This window comes from Sinohyriopsis cumingii, chromosome 14, assembly GCF_028554795.1.
Source record: "Sinohyriopsis cumingii isolate HCF-2022 chromosome 14, ASM2855479v2, whole genome shotgun sequence".
NCBI classification, from domain to species: Eukaryota; Metazoa; Mollusca; class Bivalvia; order Unionida; family Unionidae; genus Sinohyriopsis; species Sinohyriopsis cumingii.
This window is the reverse complement of record NC_142974.1, coordinates 48,768,372-48,782,887: the sequence shown is the minus strand read 5'-3', so window position 1 is coordinate 48,782,887 and position 14,516 is coordinate 48,768,372. Positions and strand designations below refer to the sequence as shown.

The window sequence follows — 14,516 nt, the reverse complement described above, 5'->3', positions numbered from 1 at the left end:
AGCAAAGTCGGGGAGAGCGAAACGCTGCCTACTTTACCACTTTACCACGGTCTCATCTAATAATATTGGATTTAAAAGTTATTATATATCTAACCAGTTGCAGTTCTGAAATGGACACAAAATTTATATTATTTATGAAAAAACCCTCCCAGGAAAACAAAATACTCTGAAAACAAAGTTTTCTAATTATAATTTTTTGATTTTATTTAACACGGAAATAGACTGTGGTGTAGTGCATCAGTTACGCCATGAACTGTAAAAGAAAAAAAAAACTATACAATTCTGCACTGAATACACCTGTTGTGCAATACCTTTACAGGTAACACGGAGAACTGTTTACCTGTATATACAATAGACGATGACATGTTAAAAAGTCAAGGAAGAAAACTAGTTCCATGATATATGCCCAACGGAGTTATCTCCATTCAACACTGATATAGAAGCCCTTGGATCTAACAATGATGAAAAATAATCTTTTGGTTATTATATTCTCTGGAGAGGGCGGATTTGGTTATATTTTCTGCGACTTTTCGTACTGAAGGTATACAAATATCAATATCATCGAATGATTTTTTTTTCGTTAGTGTTTAGATTTATGGAAACAACGGCTTTGGCACTTTTATCACTACGACCAGTGTTTCCGAATTTACAGTTCTCGCTCTGCGTGACAAATCTTAGATTGGATAAGGAATTATCAAGTTTATTTTTGTTGATGTGATCGATCACAAGGTCATCCTTGATCTCTCCGCAGGAAACCTCAAATACAAATCTGTGATTGAGATACCCCTTAGCCCCAGCAGTAAATTGGAGATAGCCATGGTTATTAACAACACCCACTGGTTTTTTCAACCTGCAATGTCTAACTACTCCATTACGATTCGCTTGGTAATTTTTAATAGTAGGATGTGGGACAAATTCTTGATTCATTATACAATATTAAGGTCATTTGTCTAATTTATAATTTGTCTGAAAACTTAATTATATAATCACGCTCACATTTTCGCGCATCATTGTTATTTTTATTTTTACAATACCGTTCAAGTTTTTTTCCTCAGCAACTCGCACACAACTGCGTTTTACCTTTGACCCCAATACCACATCGCAGGCATGGTATTGGTCCTAGACTTTCTCTCCTGATGTTTTGTAGGTGTTCGCCGCAGAATTCTTTTCTGCAGGATTTATTACAAACGGTTACAGATCCCACCTTGAGCCACCTGCACTGATTCATTATATATAGAATATTTCTTATTTAAATGTTTGTCTAAAATATAAAATGGAGGAGTTTGAGAGATTATCTGCAATCGAACGTTGGAAGGCTTCTAGATTCGATCTTGACAGACTAACCCCTGACTCGCGGAGGCGGGCTTTAACTGATTTGATTGATATTATCAGGAATCCCAAAAAAGAATTTCGTAGCAATGGAGCATCTCATGTATGGTCGACATTTAAAATTATAGGCGATGACTCTGTCAAGGACGCTACAATGAACGATATACGAGCGAAAACGATTATCGAATACCTCGATAGTCGAAAATATTTGATCAGAATAAAGTTTATCGTCAACACCGAAGAATTAGGCTGGATTATCAGTGACAAGCGTGACCCTGTCCTTGCTAATGAAAAAAAATGTTATCGTGAGTAAAGATTCCAAACCAGGAGCGCTGACTGGGATTGATAAACCATATTACGCTCGAGCGTATCCTGTAACAGCAGTTATTTATGGAATCTATCTGATAAAAAAAAGCCAACAGGGATGATCTTGCCACAATGAGATTGTCAATGCTGAATTGTGTAGCTGAACGCGTAATAGAACATTTTATAAACTCGATGCGTGGAAACGGTTTAACCGATCTACGACATGAAAAAATAACAACGTGGGCTGAACAAGTTAAAGATACTGGAGCGTCAATAGATAATGTCGCCGAATTATCAAGTAAATTAAAATTTCCAATGATAGTAAAAACGCTAACCGGAGAGATCTTATATGAATCAGTAAATAAAGGAAAAGGAGCACCAATCGAACTTATTGACCATAACGCTCACGCTTAGACTAACGCAGTAACAATATTTCCACGAGATCGTGTTGTAAAATTGTACTCGTCAGAAAATATATATGATGTTATTTACCAGGTGAGTAAAAACGATCCTGTGTCAGTGTGGCTATTTACGCGTTAACGGTGAAACATACCGTAAAGAATCTCTTCATGATGCAATGAGAAAACTTGCACAATGATATTCAGCAGATACTGATCGATTATTAACTAATTGCTTCACTGTTCCATCAGTTGCTGAACACGCTGCCAGAGAAAAAAATTCGTGGAAACCAACACGACTTGAGTTTCTTGAAGATGTACAAGCGTCTTGTGTCGAATATGGACCCTGCGGATTATGGAATACTAAATATAATCGCGGTGATATGATATTAGTTGTTATGGTTGCGTGTTATCCTTGAAGTTTTCTTGGGATGGGAGAATGTGCTAAATACTTCAAAAGATTTGGTCATCTGACACATGAAATGACGCGAGTAGATATTAATGGTCCGTTGCCCGATTTTGATTTAACTGGATTTGCTCGTGTAGTGTCATTTGAAATAGCTAAAGGTCCCCATGCTATTTGTTATGTTTGGTTTGGTAGGCATTTTAGTGAAAAACGCTGGGCACCAATAGTGTTGTTACGATATATGCTTGATTGTAAAATACTGACGTCGTTGTCGGTCAGCAAAGCAATTATATCTTATCAGGCACAGACCGATGTTTGGTTACCAACACCTGAATTAGTTGATTGCAGTGATGATGATTACCCTACATTAACCACCAATCTTGAAGAGAAAAGAACCGCAAAAGATCTTGGCAGAAGAATAATTGGTAAGTTTACTCAAGGTGGCGCATATGATCATAAACGGCATCATACACGATTAATTATAGACGATGCTGAATATAATTTCATAATCAACGAAGCGATCGCAGAAGATATATATGTGATCAAAGAGAATGCTTATTTATCTAATGGAACAAAACTGGGTACAGTTGTAGAATATATTGATGGAAAATCACCTCAGGATACCCATTTAAGATCTTCAATGTTAGCTTATGTGGCTATAAACTTACTATCGAAGATAAAATTATTCCCTGACACTGCAGTTAGTGTTGCAACGGACTCGTTTTATATTGACAAGAAATACTTGAACTTGGTAACTCGTTTTACAACTGATGGTGAATTATGGAGTTCGTAGAGAATAAAACAAGAGTGGTTACATGATTATTGTGAATCGGCAGATGTTGCAATCGAAGACAATTATTATCAATCAGAAACACTAGAATTGTCATCTGCGGCATCTGTATACGATCCAGTATCCAGACACAAGACTGTCTATCTTAGTGGACCGGGAGATTCTGGTAAGACAACTCGTGTTATTGAGTTATTTAGGAATTTAGATATGATCGTGCTAACACCAACACACAGGCTCGCGCGAGAGACAAAAACAACGAGAAGTCAAATCATGTACTTATCACAGCTTTTTCACATACAAGGGCGACTCATGGACCCCTGATCGGATGGGAGAGAAATATATTCCATAGATCATTATTTGGGACGAAATATGTGCAGTGCCATTAGATGTATTAAAATTATTCCTAAATTGGCTGTTAACGAAAAATACCGCAGTGATAATGTGTGGTGATCATGGTCAACCACCGCCTTTTGTTGGACCATCTCCACATGATTGGTTAAGGAATTCTGTGGATTATTATGAAGAGATAACTGACGATTATAGATCACTTGATGCAGAATTAAACTTGTTCAAGAAATGAATCAGATTGCAACCGAATAAAATTGAACGTGAGATAATCCGTGAAATAATTTCCGAGACTTTAATGAATGACTTTTGGGAAACGTGGAAACCAAACGACTTGATAGTGGCAAGCAGAAAGATAGTTCGTAATAAACTTCAACAGTGGTTGTTTCAATTGCACAAGAAGAAATTCCCAGCGTTGCCAGTACCGTTGTGTAAAACGACTAGCTGATACACGACGACAAAATAATGAAGTTGATATTCCAGGACAGTCAAGAAAACAGAATTTAGTATTAAATGGTATTGTTGCGGTTGATATCAATGTTGTCGAGGATGCACTGAGCGTTGACTCCATCAGGGATAAATCCCCTTGGGGGCTAGGATACGCAATGACGATTCACTCACCTCAAGGATTAACTAGTTTTGATACAATTGTCTGGATCGTTGATGACCGTATCCAATGGTCAAATTTTGTTTATCTTGCAGTGTCTAGAGTTAGAAGAATATCTCAACTGCGAAGAATTGTTTTGGATGAGTCAATAGCTGATGAAATTAATAATGAAACCAGCAATGATATAATAAGAAAAAAATTAACTGGTTACAAACAGAGCGACAAATAAAATAATCGAGAATTTTACCTTGATGCTGAATTTATCATGACACTGAAACAACAACAGAATAATCACTGGGTGAGCTGTAATTGTATAATGCTACGGCAGTATTCGAGTAAACATCCAAGACAATTCACCGTGGACAGGAAAGATAGTAGTCGTGGTCATACACGAGACAATGTGATGTTGACCTGTCTTGAGTGTAATCGACATAGGGGTGCTAGTTAAGTGATTGTGGTGGTAATTGTGTATCTTTGGTAATTACTTGTAATTGTTCACGTGTAAATCCACGTTGAGGAGCGGTTGAATCCAATCTGTAGATTGCTGGTCTACCCAAGGATCTAGTTATGTTAGATATCTTATGTGTGGTAATACTCCAAATGGGATCAGTCGCTCTTTTCTTACCACCTTCGAGTTCACCTGGTTCATATAAGTATCTCACAATGACATTTCCCAGTATTGGTTGTGCTGAAAAATCACGTCGTTCTACGGGTATATTTGTTTTGGTAATTGCGATAATAGGTTTCATGTTGGTTGTTCGAGTTATTTCATTATTTAATGCGGTTATCACACTTGGTAATCTTGCAACCCATTCACGAGATCTCTTGTCTTGAATAAATTCCTTCGTTCAGCAAGTGTTCGATTAAATCGTTCAACAATTGCCTGATCGCGGTGAATTGCAGTATGTCCTCGTCTAATAGTGACATTGTGTTGCTTCATCAGCGTTGATACTGATCCTTGAAATTCTTTGCCAGGATCAACTTGTAATAGGTGTGGCCATTGTAGAGGTCCTCGTTGATAAATTCATTTAAACACATCAGCTACTTCAGATGCTGTCTTTGTAGACAACGGTTCGGCATCTTTGTATCTACTTGCAACATCAACTACAGTTAGCGCATACTTGTATGTAATTTGATGTCTTTGGATTTTAATGGTATCATGCGGTAGAAATAATATATCAGCCTGATGAACTTCATTAGGAACACTAACATCAAAATGTGCAAAGTTGATTTGTTTAGGCGGTGGTAGGTAAATTTGCCATATTGCCTGTTTGGATAACCAATTCTTAGCAGTAATGCGCGTAACTTTTGCTGCTTCAGCGAGTTTACTAATTGCTGCGCTACCCCTCCAGTATCCCTTTGGGGAATAATAAATCGCCTCCATTATAATTAATTACCTAACGCTAATTTAACTTTCATTGCTGATTTTATTAACCAACTAGCTAACCTCTCCTTGAAAGATTTATCGGCGATGGAATTTAGCGCGTGAATTAATTTCACATCTGCGATATGCCTGTCTTGCAGGTTTTTACTTTTATAAGCTACATCATGAGCATGACATGCTTTATCAATAGCGTTTATTGTATACTCGCCTGGTTTTGGTTGATCTTGGTTGTCGAGTCTGATATCAAGTCTGGTTCCAGGGCCACAATAATTATATCCTGGAAGATGTTTTTCTCCTGCGCATTTAGCCCACGGAGTTCCTGGTAGTTTTGTTAGTTTTGCGGCAATATCACGTGCCTTTTTTTATGCTTGACTTTGGTTTTGGCTTTGGTGTTTTGCTTTGATTTTTCACCCGACTGCACTGCCTTGTCAGTCTTGGCAGAGGAGATCAATTTAAATTTTTTCGTACCGCATCGCTCACACTTACCCGTAACTGCAGATCTGTTATTTTTTTGTTGTAATGGTTGTTAGATCACCTGTTGAGGTACGCGCCCTACATTTCACACAACACAGATCCATCTTATTTTATACATCTTTAATGGAAATCACTGACTTTTCTGCTATAAAACAACGGGAGCCGGTTAAGCGTCATGCAGCACTACCAAATTCTGTTCGTATGATTATAATTGGTCCATCTGGAAGTGGTAAAACACAATTATTACTTAATTTGATAATGAAGTGGATGAGGTGGGATAAGTTGTATTTGGTAGTGCCATCATTTGATGATCAACGATGCTACCATGTGTTAAAAGATTTTAATGAAAGTGCAAAATCGTTAAGCGATGACGATGTTGTTGAATTTATCACTGATATTGATGAAGCACCATCTGTAGAAGATCTTGATGGATCTGTTAACAATTTAGTAGTGTACGATGATGTCATGCTGGATAAACAAACAAACCCTGCCAGGATATTTTCCAGAGGCAGACACAAAAACACTGATGTGATTTTACGTAAACCAGCGATATACCCAAATTCCTAAAGAGATCAGAGACAACTGTAACATTCTTACTGTGTTTAACGGAGTTGATACTCACACGTTACGAAATATTCATCAGACCTGGTGTAGCGGTGATATGGATATAAATAAGTTTAGAAACTTCTTTTCACGAGCACAAGCTACTCCACATGGATTTATAACAATAAATTTACATGATCCTCGAACGCGGTATAATTTTTTAATTCATAGCAGCAGAGAGGGAGCACCCCTCCTCCAACTTGTCACCAAATAATCGCGTACATTTTTTAAGCGCAGCAAAGAAGAAAAACCCATCGGCGATATACCCAGTAAGCCAATTTGTCATCGATGAAGTTGTCTTAAGCCAAATGAAAGTGACGACATTTTGTCAAATATTGCACATTTCGACTGCATCATGCTCGACATTCCATTTGCTATCGATTACTTGATAATTATTACATAGAATGGGTATAAGGTGATAGATGGCATCCTTAATTGGCCAAAGGTTATTATCAAATCCTTTCATTGAAGGGGGAGGGGGGCAAATGTTGCCAAAAACTGAATATTTTAGACAGCATCATCTCAATGATACTGATGTACCGTTGAACATGACAATCCTCATTTTGCGAAAGATTAAGTCCAAAATACCAACCATATTTTTATTAGGCTGACAGTCTGGCTAACATTGGACATTTCTTACTGTCAGTTCCATTTCAAATTGGTTTCTTGAAAGAAAGTGTCATAGCATCACCTACAACCTGGGGTGATGGTGAAGGAGCCTAAAATAACATCAAACTTTATTGGGAGTGGGCCCTACCAATAAGTCTTTGGAGTGTAGGAGCCAAATTTCTTGCTACACCACTTACATTGTTATTGATATATTACTGTAAATATATTATATTCATTAGGCAAGGCACATTAATTGCCTCCACATGATAGAAATTTAATGTGCTGCTGTGTTACAAGATTTCCAAAACAAACCATGAACTGCATTCAGGTTTCATTCACATTCTTATATTGGTAAGATTCTTCAAAATTCACTTACTATATCATCATAACTGAAATACAATGTTAGTACATTTAATGTTAAGCACTGTACAGAAGTTTTAATGTTCTCATCACTAATCTGATTTGCTTCCATAGTGAATGCTGTTTTCAATATTTAGTTAATAACCTTCCAAAACTTAGTATAAACTTAATTTTTCAGTATCACTGTAATGTTGAGAGATGCATTATTAAGGCTAACATTGTAGACAAGTTGAGACAAATGTTTCATATTTATTTTGAACTTTTCATCATTACTGAAGTATGACATGAAATTGAACAGTATTTTCATTTCTTATGTTGTCACAATCATTCATTCAATATATGTCCAAACAGTTATTTCTCAATTTAACCAAAGGTGTTGCTGGATTTAAGTATAAAAACAAATAAAATACACTAACATGTACATTAAAGAAATCATTGAGCCTTGTATGATTACATATGGACAGCAGTAACTATGAGCTACTTTGATTTAAATGGAAATGTATCAAATATAACACTTGCATATGTGACTTTCTTAGTTTCTATTCATCTGTCATTGTCGGGGCCCCGAGTGGCCGAGTGGTCTAAAGCGCTCTCCGTTACGGATCACTGCCATCTCACCTCTGTCTGCATGGGTTCGAGTCTCGGATTCGGCCAATGTGGATATGTGAGAAAGCTTGCCAGTAGCTTCTCGAGGGTCGGTGGTTCTTTCCGGGGATTTCCCGGGTTCTTCCTCCACCATTAATACTGGCCGCCATGTATAGCCTATCGTGTGCTGAAAAATGGCATTAAACCCTACAACAACAACAACAACAACATCTGTCACGGTCATGTTCTGATCACTGAATATGTATAGTTATATGCAAATGTGATACATATTTCAATTTACGTCCATGTGTACGCATATGAAAGGAAAAAGAATGAAAGTGGCAGCATGTCTTACGATTGTTTTATGTGTGTATATATAATCTCAAATGAGTTCTTTAATAAGAAATAAGTTATGTAACATTCATATCAAAGGAGTTCAATGTGTAGTATCAATTATACTTGTGTTACGATGAACATCAGCTTAAACACACATTCAACATACACTTTGTACAGTATTAGTTGTTGTTGTTGTGGGGTTTAACGCCATTTGTCAGCACACGATAGGCTATACATGGCGGCCAGTATTAATGGTGGAGGAAGAACCCGGGAAAACCCCGGAAAGAACCACCGACCCACGAGAAGCTACTGGCAAGCTTTCTCACATACCCACATTGGCTGAATCTTAGACTCGAACCGCCGCAGACAGAGGTGAGATGGCAGTGATCCGTAACGAAGAGCGCTTTAGACCACTCGGCCACTCGGGGCCCCTACAGTATTAGTACTGAAACACGTGCCAGCCTATCAGGATGCATGTAGTTTTCATGATACTTATTTAATATGCATCAACAAGGATATGACTCGAACTTGGATAAGCATTAATCAGTGAAGTATTCATCAAGTATATGTATGAGATACATGTATGTTCAGTCCTTTTGAAGCACAGAGGGTTTCAACTTAAGATGTGTTATAGAAAGAAAAACTTAAAAGGTGGTTATATAGTAAGAATGAACATTTTCAAAGGATTTTTTCTAACATCAACAGATTTCAACTAAATTGGATGACACAAAACACTTTGTATGGTCTTGAATATCCTTTATCATTCAGATAGTAATGGTATCTTCCATTACCATTATGCACACACACACACACACACACACACACACATTAAGAACAACCCCTAAAAAGAATGTGCTTCAAATAAATTGAGGTAGCTTTTATTGACATTAAAAATCACAATATTGTAACGGCATGGTATTTGTAAAAATATTTCAGAAGACAGAATGCATGAATGATAAATAGCTTCATACTAAGATTGGTTTGCTGACTGAAAAATTTAATGTAATCACATGTACACTTATTGATAAATAGCAACCTTCATGAAAGTGGTTGTTTGCCAATGTTACATTATCAAAGCTTTCTCATTTTCATCCTATTTGCAGATGGCTTACTTAGATCGGATATGTAATCTCAAACATGCTGTCATGAAATATAACCAGACAATTCTTGCTTCACAGACACCAATTGCTGTGCTCAGGCCCAGACAAATAAATGCTTTGTAAACCCTGAGAGAATCCAAAGACTTAGTTGTTGTATTACCCACAGATTATGGAAAAACTTTGATTTTTGAACTGATTCCTTTCTACCTTCAGTACAAAGTCGTAGTACTGGAACCTCTCAATGCCATTCTTAATCAGATTTGCTCCACACTTGATGGGCATGTGATACGTGTCACTGAACATTTTCTAGATCACAGTACTTTATGCATCGGTGAATTTTCATATATGGTTGGACACTCAGAGGACATACTGGATAAAAATGTTCTTGAATGCCTACATGAGGCTGAATGGACAAAGCAACATGTATGCTTGATTACTGATGAGGCCCACTGCATTTTTGCTGTGACAGGATGAATTTAGACCTGCACACAAAGAGATTAAAAATCTTCGGGCTCTTTTCCCAGTTTGTACAATGTGTGCTATGACAGCAACTATTAATAAAGGCAGCATCAAATCTATCAAGAAAGAGTTGAAACTTTCCAGATGCAGCATAATTGTACACCTCTTCTAAGAAAAAACATCAGTTTGCTGGTAAGAAGACGACAACCATATTCAAGAGACACAACACCAACTTCACCTTATGACTGTGTTTTCAAATCACTGTTTGAGTACATTATTAGAACAAAGGAGAATGGGTGATGCTTTTCTGTCGCAATAGTCTACACAAGACTTGTATGGTTGGTAAAGCTATTGAGCAAGCTATGCTACTTCTAGGTGATCAACTGTGCAATGGAGGAAAAAAGGAAGAAAATTGCATTGTTGTGCAATACCACTCTCCACAATATAGCAAAGTAAATGAATATATTTAGTGTTGTCTTTCAAGTGAACACAATCACATAAAAATCATTTTTGCAACAATTGCACTTGGAATGGGGGCAGACCTTAGAAAGGTGTATAGAGTGATTCATGCTGGATCCCAATCTTCACTGGACGGTACACTCATGCACACATTAAAATCAGTCTTTGTTGTATGTATATTAGGTCTGAAAATATATACAATTTGATACCTGCATATTTCTACTGCCTCAGATATAATAGTTGGAGTCTGTAGGTCCTTAAGAAAAGGTCTGTGCACAAAACAGTGATAGAAAATGAACTTCTTCCTCGTGTTCTCAATTGATTTACCAGTTCAGTTAGTTGATTTTAGTAGTCATGGAAGGAATGCAACATTTAATTCAAATACATGTATGTATAAATATTTCTCTTCTCAACAAGTCTACTAGAAATGGACATTTTTTCCTTATAAATTTTAATAAGGAAAATGAAGCAGGAAAACCCATTGTTATATTGACTTCTACCATATCCTGAACTTGTCTTTAGGATATGAGAAATTACTTGCCTTTCAAGCATGAATCCAATACTAGGTTTTCATGTGTTTCATTATATATACTGTGTGTGTATGTATATATATATATATATATATATATATATATATATATATATATATATATATGCTCGTCAAGTCTGCTTATAATGCATGGTACATCACATGTAAAGCCATACATTGTTTAGAATGTTCTATTTTAGTATACTTGTATTCTAGGATAGAGCCATGGACTCTTTGTAGAATAAAGAATACATATTTTCATTTCACTTCAGAGTATGTCAAGAGGTTGGTCGAGCAGGAAGGTGGCCTTAAAGCTGAAGCCATAATTGTTTTACAACAACAATGAATTATCTTCAAAACTTCTTGAGAAGGATATGAAAGGATATTTAACACTTGAAACTGGCTGCAGATGCCAATTTTTGAATAATTATTTTGACTGTCCATACGAGGCAGCTGAATTTATATGCTGTGACCTTTGTCAAAATGATGCATTTGGAAGTGCATTTGGTATGAAACAGATTGCAGGACAAAATCAAATAGATAGATACCTTGTGCATATGGCTTTAAAGGAATATGTGAGAGCTGATACATCTGGTGAAATTGCATTTCACCTGAATGATGATTTACTGCAATGCATAACTGAAACATTTATTATTATACCTATGGACATAAATGAAATTGTTCACTATTACAATATTCCTAGGTACACTGCTGATTCACTGAATGCAATACTTGTTACCTTTAGGAAATAAAAAGTTATTCAGACCAAGCAAGTAAATGTCGACCGCTCTGGTAGCCTAGTAGTTAGAGCATCTACCTTGTATGTGGTAGGTGATGGGTTCAAAGCCCCGCTTAGTCATACCAAAGACCTATAAACATGGTACTAACAGCTGTCTCACTAGGCGCACAGCATTAAGAAGTTAAGTGTTAGTACTGGTTACCTGGTATCAAGATAATGCTACTGGGTGGGACAATATGCTATATGTCTGCATAATGGTGTCACTGCGCTAGACATCACTATAAAATGTTGCACTACAGACATCATAACGATATGACTGAAAAATGTTTAAAGCTGGGTTAAAAATGCAAATCACACACAAGTAAATGTATGTCATGTCACCCTTTTTTATTCAAATCCATTTTAATTTTCTATTGACTATAACCTTGCCAACAGGACAGAATAAAAGTGGGCATGTGTTTAGGTGAAAGTATAATTTAAAAATAAGAAAAATGCCTCCAACTCCATCACCTCGAATTAGGGATCTGACTATAATAACAAAGTATTCATCATTCTCAAAATACCTTAAACTTGTATCAGGAGCAGAAGAAGACTATCGTTGACATTAATAGCTTCCGAATTTGGGAATAGTATTGCATGAGAGAAAAAGATGAGTCCTAAACTTACCTGTTGAAGACACTATCACTGTTGAACAAATGAGCGATGCCTATGTCTTGCCTCTGCCAAAGTTGGAAATGCAACTAGGGAAATGTTGTACAAATTGCTTACTTAAACAAATCACCAATTCTCACACATGCATGGGGGGAATTATTCTGATGTTATTGATTATCACTGATTAGCAAGTGTGGTACCAGTGCGTGCCTGCAGGTGTAATTACAAAAAAGGGGCAATAACTTTGTGTGTGTGTGATTGGATTTTAAACATAGCATTTAAAAAATGTTCAGTCATATCGCTAGGATGTCTGCAGTGTGTAAGTTTATAGTGATGTCTAGCACGGGGGAAAAATGCCACAGACGTTTATCGTGTCCCACCCAGTCACATTATACTGACACCAAGCCCACCAGTCGTAACACTAACTTCTTAATGCTGAGCACCAGGTGAGGCAGCTGCCAGAATCAATTTTATAAGTCTTTTTATGACTTGTCTGGGATTCGAACCTGTGACCTTCCGCATCTGAGGTGGATGCTCTAACCACTTAGGCCATCAGAGCAGTTGGCAATAACTACTGCAAAATTTATAACAACACTGATTAATCCATGTTTGCATCATCCTAAGATGACTATGCATGTAATATGTACAATTATCACATATTTCTGTCATTAACTGAGAATGAAGGCAGACAACCATGTCATTTATTCTACTGAGGTTTAATTTAAAATGGGCTGCTATTCATAAGTGTTGTGGCAGATGATGGTTCTGTAAAATTCCATGATGGAGGTTTACTGACTGTTTTTAGAAGTTTAATGTTACTTTCCAGATTCAAATGCCAGTCTAACTTTGTGATAATCAATCCAGGACTCAAACTCAAGTCTGTTTACTGAATCTGCTGGTGCCTGTATACTTTTGTGAGCACTAAAAGACCTCACTGAATGTGGTACAAAAGGTTTCACTTCTCGCAGATCATGTATCATTTTCAACTCATCAGTATGAGAGTTTCTCTGTTTGTGATAGCCTGCCCTCATTTTTACATCAGATACACTGTCAAAATTGTCAACAATGTTGTCCATGACCGCTACTGCTTTAGATCTGGCCAGTAGGTTTTTGTTTTTGTTGACTGGGCCCAGTCCTTTAAGCATTTTTTTTTTGTCCTTTTTACAAGGTGTTCCATTGCTAGATCTGCTGGTATATGACTATCTTTCTTCCCCCTTATGTTGACAAAAAGGCCATAGATACTCTGATATGCAGTGTGCAAACTGTATGATGTTTGCTGATGGCATAATAGGCGCAAGATTTCTAAAGCATATTGACTTTTGCTGCTATGACTCTTGAACATCAACATCATGTATTTAAGGCAAACAAGTAACCTGTCCCTGTCAGGTCTGTGTATCACATCCAAAAACTCCATGTACAGTAAACCAACCTGTAACACAGTATGGCTATAATGTTGCACATGATCAGTGTCCATTGGCTTTAAAACTGTCTTTTTTCCTTGCTTCAAAACATATATAGTTTTAACTTCCTCATCAATAACTTTAATTTGAATGGGGATCATTGAATCCTTGACAGTTTCTTCAACAATCATGTAAATCTTGTGCCCTGAGAAGACATACATTTCAATAAAATGATCCATAGTCTGCTGGAGCCACATATCTTTTATAGGGTCTGGAGGTATGTTCTTCGCTGGAGTACATTTTTGATCATGAAGTCCGAAGAAATCACACAGTGCCTCAACAATGTATGATTTAACAAATGACAAAAAGAAATCTTGGTCTACATCATAATGATTCTTCACGTCAGCATTCACATCATGCCGCCTTATATGAATTCTCTCTCCATTCATAGAGCCAGTTTCAAAACTATCCAAACTAAGGAGCTTCTAATAAGCCATTGTCAAGAAATTCATAGCAGTATGCCAGAATTCAAAAGTAATTGGATACAGATCCCTCAGTCTCTCTCTGGCATCAAAAGCACCTTGATGTAATTCTTTTGCACCACTAAATCTCTCCCTGGTCAATTGATCACCACCTATATGCACTGG

At 36.9% G+C, this 14,516-nt stretch overlaps 1 pseudogene; it reads right to left on the bottom strand.

Moving 5' to 3' along the window:
- Positions 1-10,754: 10,754 nt before the first annotated feature.
- On the bottom strand, positions 10,755-14,323 carry LOC149783736 (uncharacterized; annotated as a pseudogene).
- Between the last annotated feature and the right edge of the window lie 193 nt (positions 14,324-14,516).